We start from the raw sequence: 16,657 nt of genomic DNA on the forward strand, positions 1-16,657 counted from the left end.
AAAAAAAGAAATACAATGAGCTTTCATAATTACACTAAAAAGAGAAATAAGCTTGGGACAAATTTGTGTTCCAGGAAAACATTTAGGTCCAAGGATATAGCTACAGATATGCACTGTAACTCAAGGCCATGTAAAAACTGTTGCTTTGAACTTATATGGAGTATATTAGAATGAAACACTGCTTTGAACTTAATATCAACATCTTTCTGTAACTCCCAATTTATGTAACATTTTATCTTTGAAGAAATCCTCTAAATAACTTTTTCTCTAAGATTGTATGAAAAGTCAAAGGATAAGAAATAAAGTTGTTTATTAAGGAGTTTGGCTTGGGTAGCTCTGCCTTATCCATCCATCCACCCATCCATCCATCCATCCATCCATCCATCCATCCATCCATCATCCATCCATCCATCCATCCATCCAAATGTATATGTCTGTCTATATATACATGTGTATGTACTCATGCATATATAAGCACACATGGATATTTGTGGAGCAAATGAGACAGGTGGTTGGGTCCAACAAAAATGTGAATGTGTAAATGTGTAAGTGAGAATGTAAATGAAAATGTATGTATGAATGCATATGTGTCTGTCCTCTTCATATTGACTATAAAACACATCTTAATTCTTTTCCTTTCCTTTTTCTCTGGTTCACAGAGTTTACCAGCCATTCCAGTGAAGGGCTTCTGGCTGCCTGGCCCTAGATGGGAACAATAGCGATAAATGCTTTATCTAACCATCCACTGTTAGCAACAAGTGTCAGTAAATCCAGAAGTCTGCAGCTTCTGGCTGCAGAGTAACTTAAAGTCAAGATAGTTATATATTATTATAGAAAGCAATTCAACTGTTGCCCCCAGCTTTAGAGAGGACCCAGCCTGGGGCTGGACTCAGGCAATGCACCTTCCCCTCCCCTTAATTCCCACCTTCCACCTTTGAAACCTCTGCTACTCAACAGAGAAAAATATATCATTGTGGACTCTGTAGTGTGCTGCAGTGTGTCCTACAGTGTACCCTTTTGTACACCTCTTTATTTGCAAACGTTCATTGCAATGACTCATTGGTCTGGTATGAAGCCTCTGGTTTCTGCTACTCTAGTAATACTGGAATCTCACTGGGACTGCTCTCAGATATTCTGTTCCTGCCCTGCATCATGGAGATCCTATAGTTTTAGATTTGTAGGACAGCCTCTTCATGTACTCAAGCAGTTCATTGATGTTGGAACAGGTCAATTCAAAGCCCTGAATCTGGGCCTGAGAGGCATCTGAGATGGTCAGCCTGCTGGCTCTCAGCTTTCATGCCCTTCAGGCCAGCTCACTTGCAAACCCTGCAATCAGGGGCAGCTTTACCCTTCTGCCCAGGTGAGGTACAGGGTCTGCTCAGGGTGCTGCCAATGAGGGATATGGCCAGCTCTTTGGTCTGCCATAAATGGGAGGGTTAAGGGAGAGGAAAAGGTGTCTCTCCCTCACCAGCACCACTGTCCAGCAGCCACAAGGCAGAGCCAGCTCGTCTGTACTCAAGTCCTGTGCTTGGCTCTCCTGCAATCATATATCCAGGCCTAGGTCTCCTGTGCTGCCCAGGTGAAGTACAGGGCCTGCTTTCCAGAGTGCTGTAGCAGGTTAGGGGGTAGGGAGGGCTAACTCTCCTACCCTAATGACCCGAGAGCTGGTTCTTACACCTGCCACAAGTGGTGAGGGGTGAGGGGGGAAGAAAAGTATCCATCATTCATTCATGTCACCACCGAAAAACGAGTGATAGAGCCAGATCTTCCACACTTGCATCCTCAGGGCCATATCCCTCACAACTCCTGTAATTGTGTGCAGCTCAGCTCTCCTGAGTACTGCAGCAGGAGGGTGAGGTCTGCTCTCCTGCTCTCATGCCTCTAGGGTCAGTTCTCCCATCATGCCCAGGTGAGGGGTAGGACCAGCTCTGCACAGTCTTCAGAAAACGAAATATCCCTGGGTAGTAGCCCAGACCAAGGATATCCACCTGGCCTTTGATGGTAACAGAACACTGCTACTGCAGGGCCATGGACCCAGATGTGCCCCCCAGTGGCAGTACAGGGTCTTTGCTCATCATGTGGCATCACTAGTTATCTATAACAGGCTGTTTCTCACTATCTTGAGTCTTCAGTTCTGCTTTTCTACATTGTGCTCACATCTTTCTGTTTCTCTTTTCTTTCATTTCTCCACTACTTACTTGTTTTTCTTAGTAGTGCCCATGGTCTCTGAATTTCTGGGTTCATCTAGGAGTAGTCTCAGGAGTGCTGTGCCCTGCCTATGCATTATGGTGCCACACATGGGTCATCTTCCCCCTTCTAAGCCTGCATGTTGCCAGACTGGTGTTCATCTCAGGCTAACTCTCGGTTTGGAGCCTTGGTCCTGTACTCGAGGTAGTCTTAGGCTTCCTTTCTGTAGGGAATGTTACATTAATCATTTAGATATTCATAGGTCAGAACAGTGAGTGTGGCCATAGCCCCTCTCCTCTCTGCCACCTACTGATGTACATGTGAAAGCACAGCCACATCTACAATGGCTCTAAGGGCAGCACGCAGGAAACTTTTTGAAAAATCTTTGGTGTACATATGAAATTTTCAGGCCCATGGTCCTGGTAGTTAGGGGGACAAGACCACAAAAAGGGGGAGAGATCCCATGCTCAGAAATAGGTGGGGAAATTTTAGGCTTTTGATTGACAGAAGTCAATTTGGAGTTCATTTGATCTGTATGAGGTAGATTAAGTCCATTTATGAGAATTCTTAGGTTTATTAAAAGAGATAAAATTGTACCATTTTTTGTAATCTTACTGAAATATATATTGTAGAAAGAGCAGTAGATTTATATCTTTGTGTTAAAGTCAAACAATAGCATAGACAGAGAGAAAGAAATCTTAAACACCTTTTTATTTATTTCAGATTCATAAATAAACCCTCACAACTTACTTAAGCTTCCACATCCTTAGACCTTAAATACTCCCTTAGACCACCTTACAGACTCTCGCAAGTTAGCTTTTATACTCTCAGATCTTATACTTGCATTTTATACCTTTGAACATTGTTTTAGATTTTATAACTTCAAGCTTTTATAACTTGGTGAATAGGAATATGAGGGCATCATATAGTGGAGGTGGTATTATTTTGCTGGTTTACATTACATTGCAGGTTTGGGTTAAGTTCTGTGCAAAAGGTCTTATCTAATGGGGTGAGAGTCAGATGGTTTTGAGGAAAGGATAAAAGTGATTTATCATTAGAGTGAAATATTTGATATAAGTAGAAGGTTGTGTCCTGTGCAAAAAAAAAAAAAGGTTATGTAAGTTGTTTTCTGGGTTATGTAGTAGGGTGGTCCAGAGAGAAGTGTGATGAATTATAAGGGATAAAAAGGCAGCTTGACAGGCTGCCATGTTGGTGTGATTATTGCCTTTACTGATGATGGAGGGGTCTGCCTCATGTGCCTTGCAATGAACTCAGACAATTTGAGAAAACAAAAGTAAGACCTTGATGAGTATATGAAGAGTTAGTAATTGAGTGGTCTTTTGTGTTTGAAGTCCTTGTTTCTTCCAGATGGTCAAGTGTGGTTAAGGAAAACATATATGGAGTCTGTATACTCAATCAATAATGTATGTTTGGCAATTTGGAAGACTCTGGTGAAGGCTATTAATAATTGATATTGTATGGGGATGAAGGAGTCCACCTTGATGACAGCATAATCTGGAACCACTGTGTATCCTGCAACATTGTGGCCTCTTGGGAGAAGAGAGGGGCATATGTATAAAGAGTATAAGAAGAAGTTGCTAGAGGAGCCTCTTTATGTGAGAGGGATGAGGGAGGAGATCATTGGGAGTCTCTGAATAGGAGTGAACAGGGTCTGGTAAATGTTGTGGTAAAGGGAAAACACGGAGGAATTGCATTAGGCCAGCAAAGAAATGAGGGTAATGAGTTTTTGATAAAAGAAGTTTGGAGAGATAGAACCTAAGGGAGGAGGGTTTGGAGTCCTTTGTAAGTTAGAGAGAGAGAGAGAGAGAGAGAGAGAGAGAGAGAGAGAGAGAGAGAGAGAGAGAGGGGAATACACTGTGAGTGGGAATCCCAGTTAGTTTGTTTGATTTAGAGATGAGCAGAGATTTGTGTCAAGACCCCTTAGGCAGAGATGCCACCCTAGAATGACGTTTCTTAGATTCTGAAGAGGTAAGTTAGGGGTAAAAGTCAGTACTAGAAAGTGTTCCAAGACTTACAGGCATTGCTCCTTGGAAGTGGAAAGATGGAAAGCTGTGCATAGATTTGTAGGCTGAGGGCCAGGGTTGAAAAGAGATTTTGTATGTTTGTTTAAGGAATTGCTTGTCAAGAAAGGTTCATGCAGAAGCAACTTAGTATAGAGGATGTATAAGTGAGTATCCAGAGACCCATGAACAGAGGAAATTGACCCCCCCTCCCATGAAAAGCTGTTCACATTTTGTTGAGGGCAGAAATAGGCAAGGTGATTTTGAGTGAAGTGTTTATGGGTTGGAATGAGAGAAATTCCAAGATAGGTGACTTTAGGAGAGGAGAGTTGAGCTTTGGAACCCCTGGAACTGAGGAAAGTAATGAGTGAGGCAGTATTGGCTGTCTGAGAGGGAAGGAATTAAAAAGGAGGAAGCTATTGACGTATTGTAGCAGGCAGGAGAATATCCACATACTAAGCAGGCAGGAGGTCATCCACATACTGTAGCAGGCAGGAGGGAAAAGGCGAAATAGACCAGTACCTTAGTGATTGCCTGACCAGAAAAGGAGGGACTGTGTCTGAATCCTGGGGAAAAGACAATCCAGGTTGTTGGGCTTGGTAATTATGAGAATCTGTCCAGTAAAAGCAGAAAAAATGATATCAAGTATGAACATCTAGGGATATTGAAGGGGGAAAACACCTTTAAGGTCTAGGATTAAGAAGTGAGTAGGGTTTCCAGTGGTCATGGAAAATATAATGTAATGTGGATAGGGGTACAGGCAGTATTGATGAAGCAGAGGCCTTGAATAAGTGGAAGGTTCACTTAGGCTTTTGACTGACCATGGGAGTACTGTAGGTGAAGAGGTAGGATGGAGAATCCATTTAGTTAAAAGATATTGAATGATGAGTTGGAGGCCTCTGAGACTGGTGAAGTGTAAGGGGCATTGGAGTTTGGAGATGTAGGCAGAAGGGTCTTTTCACAGAATATCAAAAAACTCATGAACAGAGAAGAAGGTCTCAGTGGGAATTAGACGGGCATAAGAGGGGCATGAGTGAGGGTGTTTGTGGGTAATCAAATAATCAAAATATGTTGAAAACATGTATAAAGTTGTCAAAGAATTTCATGAAGTTCACAGGATAAGATCATCTCCCATGTCAAAAACTCTTAAGGAGTGACTGAGCTGACTCTGGTGACATCATTCTCATTTCAGTAGGATGGCCAAGCCGAGGACACTCTGGCAGCCATATCAAGTTACTTACCACAAAACAAACAAAATCTGGGATAGACTTCACAATGAAAACTTAGTTGCCACTTTAACTTTCCAGTGTATTTAACTACTCATTTCATCTTTAAGGTGAAATTCAACTTGCCATGAATGTTCCAAGTGAAGAAGAAATTATGGTGAGCTCAAATTGAACCCAATTAAATATACACATATCAACCCAGCAGAATGGAGTTTTGTGAACAGTGATGTAGCCTTGCTTTGACACTTAACATGAGAATTTAAAATCATATTTCAAGATGTCCAGAAATATTGCCACTACCTTTGTATTTTCATAAATCTGTTTTTGTTCCTTCAAATGGGATGCATAGAACTATAATCCTTCCTTCAAATTAAAAGTATTTCTATCATATCCCTTCATGACTTTTATGGGGTTCTTATGGCTCTTTTTCAGGCATAGATGCTCACACACTAGCACCACACTGTATTCATGCTACCACGTTTTCACAGCACATACACTTATGAGCAACTAGCCTCAAGAATTGAGCGCAAGGGACTGCACACAGGGCTCAGAAGTCTTAACAGTATACGCCGCATTTTTAGACCACCATGTTGATAGCTCATCACCGCTTGTAACTTCAGCTCCTCTGGCTTAAAAATTTACTAAGATCAGAGCTATGTCCATCGAGCCATAGAGTGAATCATTTGTTTTTCAAAGCAACATAGAATATACAGCCTGATCCTTTTGTCCTCCTTTGTTAGTATGATAAAAGCAAACCAAAATAAATGTTATTATTTACAGGTTTTCAGATAACATAAACATGGACCCTGCTCGATGATTTTAAAAGATTCTCTCCAATGGCCTCTCATATAATTAAGATTATTTTATTCTGTAGGCTTTTGTTGCTTCTCTGTGTATGCACATATTGTATCAGTTATACACAGTCCCTTTCAGGGTAAACCATCAACATTCATTAGAGCTTGTGTAAGCAGTGTGCATCCCCAAACAGTAGCCATTCAATGTGGAGCAGAGAAGCCAAAATGTTGCATATCCATGGACCAGATGACTAATTTTTAGGCAATTAATACTTTTAATTGCATAAAGACTAAAGACTTTAATCCATAACTAAGACAAAACAGCCTTTCTTGGTCCCAAAATATGAGAGGAGAAAGTTCAAAAGTATCTGAAATCCATGCAGCAGTGTTAAGAAAGCAGGATCTGGTAGCTCTGTGGTTTTCTGGATGTACACACACACACACACACACACACACACACACACACACACAAAATTAACTATGTATGACAGTAACACATGATCATGGTATATGAGGCAAACACTTGCCTTTAAATTTTTCTCTTGTGACTTCCTAGCAGTTGTCTAGTTGTAACTCTTCCTAGGAGAGTCAGAGTTAAGATGAATTCATGAGAATGTTCAAAGAGATTGTTCTACAGTATGATCAATAGTCCCAAATATTAATAAGATGATGTTCTGCATTGCAGCATGAACTCTCATTAAGTGCTGTGTTACTGTGTGTTTAACAGTGAGTAAGAGCAGTATTATAACTGCTGTTAAGATAAATTGTGTGTCAGTATTGTTTTGAGAAAGAAAGAAAGACAGAAATACAGAAAGAGAAAAAGGAAGAAAGAAAAAAAAACAGAGAACAAGTGAAATCTTACCATAATGTAAATGGGTGTAAGAGTTAGAAAAGGACACACTTATGTCTCCATCCAGTCATGATGGACATCCTGAGGTCTCAGGCCTACTTAACCACACCCTCCAACCTTGTACATTTTTGGTCTTTATCCCAGATTAGCACATAGGAGGTCGATGTGGTGACAGCGTCATTTTTAACCAAACCAGAAAACTTCCTTAAGTAATATGACGCTGGTCAGAAGCAGAGGTGCATAGGTTTAAAATGCCTGTGAGATCCCTGAGCCCACACATCGTTCATCTCCATCCAAGGGCTGTGTCTGCTCTGCCCTCCTAAAACCTGAACAGCCTTGCTGGGAAGATGCCACCAGTCCTGATACTCCTGACCCTATTTGTGCCTCTTGGAGCCAGAGCAGGTGAGTGAACACCCCTGTCCCGGACGTGCCTCTGCTGCCTTTCTGCCCAGCAGTGGTCAGGGATTGTCCTGACACTGAACCCAAGAGATTTCTGAACGTCAGGTTCCATACCAAACCAGACTTGGAAATCTGACACTGGACTGATTTCCAACAAGGTCTGAAGAATGGATATGCTTTCAGAAAACTTAGTAGGCACTAGTTCTCCTGCTTTTTCTCATCACCGGGAGACTGGATCATCCTTAGAAAGAGATGTGGCAGAGAATGCAAAGATACAAAATGTACATCATTACCTTGACTTCAGACTAGGGAAAGGGGAGCTTTAACAAGATTTAATATTCAGCCATGATTATTTGATGTGCAATGAATCCAGTCTTCAAAAGCCTAGGGGACCTGCAGACTCCATTTTAAATCTCCCAACCCCAACCCCCAGATCTACCCTCCTAACCTCAAATATTTCTCCCAGACACCAAATATTCTAGGCTTTTCTTTCAGAGGAGATCATCGGAGGCAATGAGGTCAATCCACATTCCTGCCCCTACATGGCATATTTTGAGTTTCTCAATGATAATGAGAAGAAGACATTCTGTGGAGGCTTCCTGGTTAGAGACAACTTCGTGCTGACAGCTGCTCACTGCAGAGGAAGGTGAGGAGAAGCAGCCAGCCCACATTTTCTCAGACACACACAGGAGCTTCTGTGGTCTATTGTAGAAGTTCCTTGTGAGTTCATACTAGAAGGCAGGATTGTGAAAATTGATGTCTGACAAGAGGCACATTTGAGGTAAAAGAGTGAGAGGTTACAGCAAGCAGTAAGCTTTGTGGGAAGTGGGTGTGGTGGCAATCCCAAGATGGCGCCCAGGACTGCTTCCAAGTCTTATGACTATCACCTGACTTCCTCATACACCCAAAAGTAAGCCACACCCATTGTGAGAGCTGCACAGGCGCACCATGACACAAGATCAGGCCATTTGGCATAGACCTATGAACTGAGACTACGTAGACTGGACTGATGGGGCGTGTTTATGGGTTATTATTAGGGAGTGTGTTTGAGCATACAAGATTGCTGCTTGTATGCTGATAGAAAGGTTCCTGAATAAACTGCTTTGAGAAGAACATCGTGGTGTCGCTCCTTTCTGCGGGATGGAGACGGAGATGACTAGTGGTGGCCCGTAAGGGGACATTCGTTCAGAACTCATCGCAGTCAGTGTGGCTAGCCAGTAAGTTCCCAGGTAAGTGGGATGAGCTAAGCTCTCGGGTTGAGACTATAAGGTTCCCAGTTTTGGGACAAGTTGCACCAAGCACAATGGGGAACTCGACCTCTGCTCAGACAGTTCACCAGGCCCTCAAGGATTTGTTGAAAGTGAAAGGAACTGGGCTAAAGAAAGACATAGTGGAGAATTTTTTAAAAGCAGTGGACCAAGTTGCTTCATGGTTTCCTGTAACAGGACACCTGACGATGCCCAGTTAGGTAAAATTAGGGAAAGACTTGAGGTTTCCCAAGGAGCAGGGGGTTTTACTAAAAAGAGTAATGCCAGTATGGAAATTAGTGAAAAATTGCATAGGAGACGAGGAAAGATGTGATGCAGAGCTAAAAAAGGGCAATGAGGCGATAAGTCAGGTTAGACAGGAATGCTCCCAAAAATCAGAGAACGAGGGAACTTCTAGTGATGGAGATATGTCGGAAGATGATCTGGTGAGCATTGCAGACAGCTTAGAGAAAGTAAAACTGAAGGTGGAGCCATCAGCTCTGGGGCCGCCTCATCCACCACCATACAATCCTGGTGGGGTAGAAGGATGTAATCTACACGCGGAAACCTGGAGGGATCTGTGATCCCAATGCTTCCCTGTGTTTCAGAATGTGCAGGGCAATCGCACACATGAGCCGGTAGATTGGAAGATTGTCCAAAGACTGGCCGAAGGATTTCGTGCATATGGTCTTACTGCTGCTTATGTAGTGGCGCAGTTAGAATCCTTACATCGCTTTTGTATGACTCCTAGCAATTGGCAGAATCTGACTCGTGCCTGTCTGACATCAGGCCAGTATTTGGACTGGAAGGCATACTTTATTGAGTTTGCCGCCAAGCAGGCTGTGGTCAACGCTCGTAACGGGCAGCAAGTTTGGGATCAGGACATATTGCTAGGACAAGGGAGATTTGCGGCAGCTCAGATCAATTATCCTCTTCAAGTATATGAACAAATCAACACCATAGGGATTAGGGCATGGAAATCCCTTCCTAATAGAGGAGAGGTGAGCGGAAACTTGACTAAGATCATCCAGGGACCCAACGAGCCCTTTGCAGATTACGTGGCTTGTATGGTGGAGGCGGGAGGCCAGGTCTTTGGGAATCCTGATACTCCCATGCCACTGTTGAAACAGCTTATCTTTGAGCAGTGTACTAAAGAGAGCAGACAAGCTATTACTCCATATAAGGGAAAAGGCTTAGAGGTGTGAATGAATCTCTGCAGGGACTTGGCGGGGGGGCTTTGTCTAATTCAGGGTTGGCTGCTGCCGTCATGCAGATGTCCCAAGGACAGAATGGCCAAAAGAATAATAACTGCGTTAAATGTGGGCAGCCTGGCCATATGAGGCGCCAATGCCCACAGCTAAAAGGAACAGGGGGTCAATGGCCTAAGATGTCTGGACTATGCCCCAAATGCAGAAAAGGTAATCACTGGGACAATGAGTGCCGGTCGGTTAAGGACATTCACGGGCAGTCACTTAATACCGGTGCCCGGCCAAAAACCTTAAGGAGAGGCCCCCAACCCCAGGGCCTGCAAATATATGGGGCAGTGTCGGAAGGATGGCTCAACCTGAATCCTCCAATGCAATGGAGCCACCCCGGAGAGCAACAAAATGAAGTGCAGGACTTGACTTCAGTTCCACCACCAGACTCATATTAACCCCCCGAATGGGAACTCAATTAGTGGATACAGATTTTAAGGGCCCTTTACCTGCTGATACAGTGGGATTGATTTTAGGAAGAAGCTCTGTTACCATGCAAGGGTTAATAGTTCATCCCGGGGTGATTGATCCGGATTTTACCAGGCAGATTAAAATAATGGTGTCTTCTCCTAGAGGCGTCGTTGTGATATCTCCTGGGGATAGGATAGCTCAATTGCTCCTTTTACCTAGCTGTCACTCTAAATTTCCTGCTAAAGATTTGGAATAAGGGAGTAAGGGCTTTGGCTCAACCAGGGTCTCTAACATCTTTTGTTCCTTGGACCTTGACACCCAGCCACTGTTAAAACTGTCTATTGAAGGGAAATCCATATCTGGCCTCCTAGATACTGGTGTTCGTATCTAGATCGTAGTATCATCAGCATCAAGGATTGGCCCACTGGGTGGCCAAGACAACAGTCAGAGCAAACACTGAGAGGTCTAGGATATGCTCAAATGCCGGAAATGAGCTCTCGTATCCTACATTGGAAGGATGGCGATGGACATTCTGGTGAGTTTCAACCATATTTATTGGCCATTCCAGTGTCTTTATGGGGTAGTGACCTGATGAAAGAAATGGGCTTTATTTTAACTAATGAAGGGCGCTACAGCATGCAGGCCCAGGATATGATGATGGGAATGGGCTATGTATCTGGAAAGGGGCTAGGCTGCTCTTTACAGGGCAAAGCCTCCCCTGTGACAGTCTGCAAAAAGACTGATCGTGGCGGGCTGGGTTTTTCATAGGGGCCACTGAGGGAGCTTTACCCATTACATGGAAAACTGAGGATCCGGTGTGGGTTCCTCAGTGGCCACTTCCCTCAGAAAAGTTGAATGCTGCTCAGGAATTGGTAAAAGAACAGCTAGAATTGGGCCATATACACCCTTCTACTTCCCCCTGGAATACTCCTATATTTGTTATAAAGAAAAAATCAGGGAAATGGAGACTTTTACATGACTTGAGAGAAATAAATAGACAAATGGTTTTGATGGGCTCGGTACAGAGAGGGCTGCCATTGCCATTTGTGTTGCCCAAAAATTGACCTATAATAGTTTTAGATATTAAAGATTGTTTTTTCTCAATTCGTTTGCATCAGAATGATATATTTAGGTTTGCCTTCACTGTTCCTTCTCAAAATCATGAAGAGTCTGATAAAAGGTTTGAGTGGATGGTTCTGCCACAGGGTATGGCAAATAGTCCTACTATGTGTCAACTATATGTTGATACAACCTTAAAAGAGGTTAGACAGAGGCTTCCTAAGGTGAAATGTTATCATTACATGGATGACATCCTTATTGCAGCTCCCAGAGAGGAGTTGCTTGATGAGGCATATCGCTGTGTGGTTGCACAGTTAAGGGAAAAGAACTTAGTTGCGGCCCCAGAAAAGGTTCAAAAGGACCTGGTAGTAAATTATTTAGGGACAAAAATAACTACAAACTCGGTGTCCCCTCAAAAGATCTACATTCGCACTGAAAAATTATGTACATTAAATGATTTTCAAAATTATTGGGAGACATTCAGTGGATCCACCCTTATTTGTCTTTAACCAATAAACAACTACAGCCACTATATGACCTCTTACCAGGCGATACCGATTTGAATTCTCCAAGATGCCTTAATGATGCTGCCAGAGTGGCTTTGAGTTTGGTGGAGCAGGGCATTCAAGTTGCTGCTTTAAAGCGCCGAGATGACTCACAGCCTATTGCATTGTGTATCCTGCCAACAGAATTACAGTCAATGGGGGTCTTATGGCAAGGGGATCCCTTGCTCTGGATACATCCAAAGATATCCCCAGCCAAAACAATTGTTCATTATCCCACCTCAGTGGCTCAGTTAGCCTTGCTTGGCATTCAGCAATGTATACAGTACTTTGACATCCCGCCAAAGGATTTGATAGTTCCCTATAATGTAAAGCAGCTGGAAGTGTTGTCAGCCTCAATAGATGATTGGGCTATTGTGAGGTGCAGTTTTCAAGGTAACATTGATAATCATTTTCGCAAGGATCCAATATTGCAATTGATTACAGCTCATCCTGTGATTTTCCTCATATTACTTCTAAACATCCCTTAATGGATGCTCTGCTCATCTTTACAGATGTTTCCAAGATGGGTTGTGGAGCATATGTAGTTGCAGAAGCAGCACCACTTACTATACAATTTCCCCCTGCATCCACCCAAATTATTGAATTACAAATTGTGATTAAGGTGTTTGAATTATTTTCAGGCCCTTTTAATTTGATCTCTGATAGTCAATATGTTGTTAATATGTTACAATGTTTGGAGGTGGTGAGCAAAGTTAATTCAAAATCTACCGTTGGAAAATTGGTTCTAGCATTACAAGACTTAATTTTGTATAGGTCTTCACCTTTTTTTGCACAACATATCCGTGCTCATACCGGGTTGCCTGGACCCCTAGCTGAGGGGAATGATATTGTAGATAAAGCCTCAAAGGCATGCATGACCTTTTTCATTGCTTCACCTGTTGCATTGACTCGAGATTTTCATTCACATTTTCTTGTTAATTCAAAGACCCTGTCATCCCGCTTTAATATTTCTCAAGCGGAGGCAAGAGATATTGTAAAAATGTGCTGAAAGACCCCCAAATTTGGGGAGACTCTCGCTCCATTCACGGGTTGGGGTACCCCCAGGAAACACGAGAAGCCGGTCTTGATGTAATCAGCAAGAGGCAGTTTTATTTACGAGATCTCGGGCTGACACGTATCCCACACAGGAGATTGAGTCAAGCCCCGAGCCTCTCTAGGCAGGAGCTTATATAGGGAAAACCAGGGGTTTCGTGTGGATACACATAATTGGCTAGTACAAAGGGTGCACAGTTACTTTTTTTGTGTGGAATTGTATTAACAAAGCATTCTAGCATCTTAGCAATATGGGCAAGGTGGCTTATCTCGCTCAGCAAAGGGATGACTCATATTAGGGAGTGAAGGAAGGGAAAGGGAAGGGAAGGGAGGTAGCTCCAGGGGTAGCTCCAGATGGCCAGTGTCCTTGGAGCCCTATCTCAAATTCTTTCAGGCATAGCCAGACTTTGTTCGTGACTAACTTTTAGAAATTTTAACCCTTCATTCCCCTCTACTTTTTGTGAGTAGTTCTAATCTTAGGACTACATGATGAGTCTAGCATGTAGAGGCTCCTCACCCCGTACAGCCCGATACTGTTGTCTCAACATAAGGACATGTATAGCACTAATCCTTTCCCTAACAAAAGCAAAAAGGCGGTTAATGATGCAGGGCCCAACAGTGAGCAAAAGGAGGAGGATAATCAAGGGACCAGCTAAGGGTGACAACAGGGTGGTAAGCCATGGGGAACTATTGAACCAGCTTTGAAACCAGTTATCAGTGGTTTCTCGTTCTCGTCGTCTCTTGTCTAACCTTTCCCTAAGTTTAGCCATAGAATCTTTAATGGTCCTGGAGTGATCGAGATAAAAACAGCACTCCTCTCTTAAAGCAGCACACAGCCCTCCTTCTTTAAGGAATAGTAAATCTAACCCTCTTCTATTCTGAAGCACCACTTCTGACAAGGAAGTCAGGGATTCTTCTAGATGACTGATGGATTTTTCTAATGCCTCTATATCTTCAGAAATGGCAGAGTTTAAAGCTGTCAGCCCCTGTTGTAGTTGTTGTGGTCCTGTGATTAAAGAGGCTGATCTGGTACCTACCCCAGCGGCTACTCCCAAGCCCAGGAGTATGGCTACCGTTAGGGAGATGGGCTCTCTTTTGGTCCTGGGGTTCTGACTATATAGAGACAAGAGTTCTTCAGAACGAAGGTAATAGATTCTTGGGACCAACTGTACCATTACACAGTAATCCGAAAGGCTATTGACCACTGAGTCAGCCAAGCAGGGAGTGAGACCAGAGGCGCAGGCCCACCAAAACCCAGAAGGAGGAATTAGGTAAGAAGCAATATCGGAGGGGGTGTCAACTGGGATAACATGGCGACATAAGTGTCTGTGAGACTGGGGAACCTTACCCACACATGTCCCTTCTCCCGATACCTACCTCAGTTAAAGTTAGCCAGGGCTTGTTGGTGTAAAGGCAAACTTCAGGGTTAGAGTCTTTGGTGAAGTTGGCCGAGATTGCTATCCCCTCGTAATAAGGGGGGCTCGAGGAAAGACAAAACCAACACTCTGATGTCAGATCGGGATTGGAGTAATTAAGGGCCTGGAAAGCACCTTGTACCAGCCTAAACATGGGTTCCTGGGCACCGGGCAAGTGAGGGGCCAGGTTATTTCCCGTGGTCATGTCCCCGGCAAGTGTAGAAACCTCAGGTTTTAAAGTAGTAGTAGTCGTAGTAGTTTTGGGCCTAGGTTTGGTGAGGGGTATTCTATTCCTAAGAACAGTGCTTGGACCTATAACCTTGTGGCTAACAGATTCCACCTTAAGTCTAATATCTAAGAGAATTCCAGGATCTACTCCAGGTACATAGAGGCGCAGTCCCCAGCGTCGGGTCTGGAACCAGTCTTTGGTGTACTTTTTTCCCATTTGAATAAAGGTGATGTTGAGGGTGGCAACTCTGCCCTTGGCCCATTTGACGTCTATAGAACCCCAAGTAGATGAGGGGTTCCAGCCTGCCTGCCCTGTAGTCTCACAGCCCCAATAATAACAGAAAAAGTGTGATTCTCCTCCACATTTCCACATATCAGACCTGAGGGGCCTGTTCTTTGGGCAGACATAGAAGGGGGTCTTAGTTAGTTCTGTCCTAGCCCCAGGAGTCCGGCAGCCGGCATCGGGTTTCGGGGGTGGAGCGCGTACGGCTCCTGGTCCTCCGAACCGGGGGGAGGTGTATATGTGTGGTGAGAAATCTAGCATGTCATTCACCTCATCAGGGGCCAGAGCCTCTAAGCCCCACCCTGGTGCTCCCGCAGCCAGCTTACACCAGGACGGGTACAGTGGTGGCCACCAGGTCCAGAGGGGATGTTTACCGGTGATGGACCACACTAGGTCTCCTGTTGAAGAGAAAACCTGCCAAGTTAGTTGTTGGGGGGAATGTGGATCCTTATTCGATGTCATCTCCCCAGGTGAAGCGGCGGCGGCGGCGAAGCTTAAAAGGGTGAGGAGTCTTTTCCACAGTCCATTCATCTTCAGGGGTCTTGGGAGCCTTCTTAGCGTGTGATGCGTGGATCCAGGCAGCTATTCCGTCGACCTTTATAGCGGTCGGGGTGGTGAGTAGGACTGAATAAGGTCCTTTCCAGCGAGGTTCAATGTAGAGGGCCGCAATAACATGCGCCACCACTAGATGGCGCTGGCTTCCACTGCGCCCCACGTGGAAGGCCAGGTTAGACTCCGCCATTGCAAGATGGCGCCAGCCTTCGCCGCGCCAGCCGGCCCCCCTTCAGGAAGTTAAGTGTGCGCATGTGCAAGAGTGCCTTCGTGCCAGGTCTTTGCCCATTCCGGGGCGTGCCTGATGAGGTCATGAGTAAGCAACCAATCAGGTGTGGATGCGTGGCATTAGGGGGTTTTTAAGCGCACCATGTTGGCGTGGCAAGGGGGCTTCTCCATGAGATAGAAATAAAGTTTTATGCATAGCTAGGATTTCTATGTCCGCGTGCTTCTTGCCGGCGGAAGGTCCCGCGTGGGACATTTGGTGCTGAGAACCCGGGACAAAAGGCCACATCATCGCATCGTCGGCGCTACAGGAAGCCTCCGTTTCACGGAAGAAATTCAGAAGCTATGGAATGCAGGTAAAAAACTCTGAGAGACCATGTCTAGCCTTGATCTGCTCCAACTCAGTCCCCTGCCGGACGCGGCAGGTGCCGCTGTGGTTGCTCTGGCAACCCTCGGGTTGTTTCTATTGCCCTTGAGTTTCTAGTTACCGCCAAACGGCGTCAGAGGTCGCATGGGAACTGCCCAGCTGTAACAGCAAAGCGGAGAGTGTTGGGGCAAGGGCGAACGGGGTCAGAAACAGAGGGTAGTGAAAAGTTGCAACGAACTGATCGATCTCAAGTACCAGTCCCCTCCAATTTGGAGGTGAAAGATTGGGGAAAGAACGCCCCAGGTGAGAAGGGAGGAGGTAAAAGGAACACAGTATTTTGGGAGAAAAACTTTGTCTTGGTGCTTATAAAAGGTATAATTAAGCTCCCGCGCCGGCTCTGGGGACGCCGCGGTGTCCGGGCGCTGACGCGACAGCTTTATAGAATCATACTGATCAGATTTGATAGAGGCAGACCGCCTGAAAATTTATTCAGGAGAATCAAACAAAAGGACATCTCAGTGCCCGTGCACAGCCTGATG

General features: G+C 44.5%; 1 non-coding gene and 1 pseudogene across 1 annotated transcript; one reads left to right on the plus strand and one right to left on the minus strand.

The window, feature by feature from the left end:
* Positions 1–2,418: 2,418 nt before the first annotated feature.
* LOC116914134 lies at positions 2,419–2,547 on the minus strand. The gene has a single exon (XR_004389695.1). It is a non-coding gene; the product is annotated as a small nucleolar RNA SNORA17 (small nucleolar RNA).
* A 4,878-nt stretch (positions 2,548–7,425) lies between these two features.
* LOC116913210 overlaps positions 7,426–16,657 on the plus strand; it is a 33,565-nt pseudogene continuing 24,333 nt past the window's right edge.

The sequence above is a fragment of the Rattus rattus genome, chromosome 12 (assembly GCF_011064425.1).
Source record: "Rattus rattus isolate New Zealand chromosome 12, Rrattus_CSIRO_v1, whole genome shotgun sequence".
Lineage (NCBI taxonomy): Eukaryota > Metazoa > Chordata > Mammalia > Rodentia > Muridae > Rattus > Rattus rattus.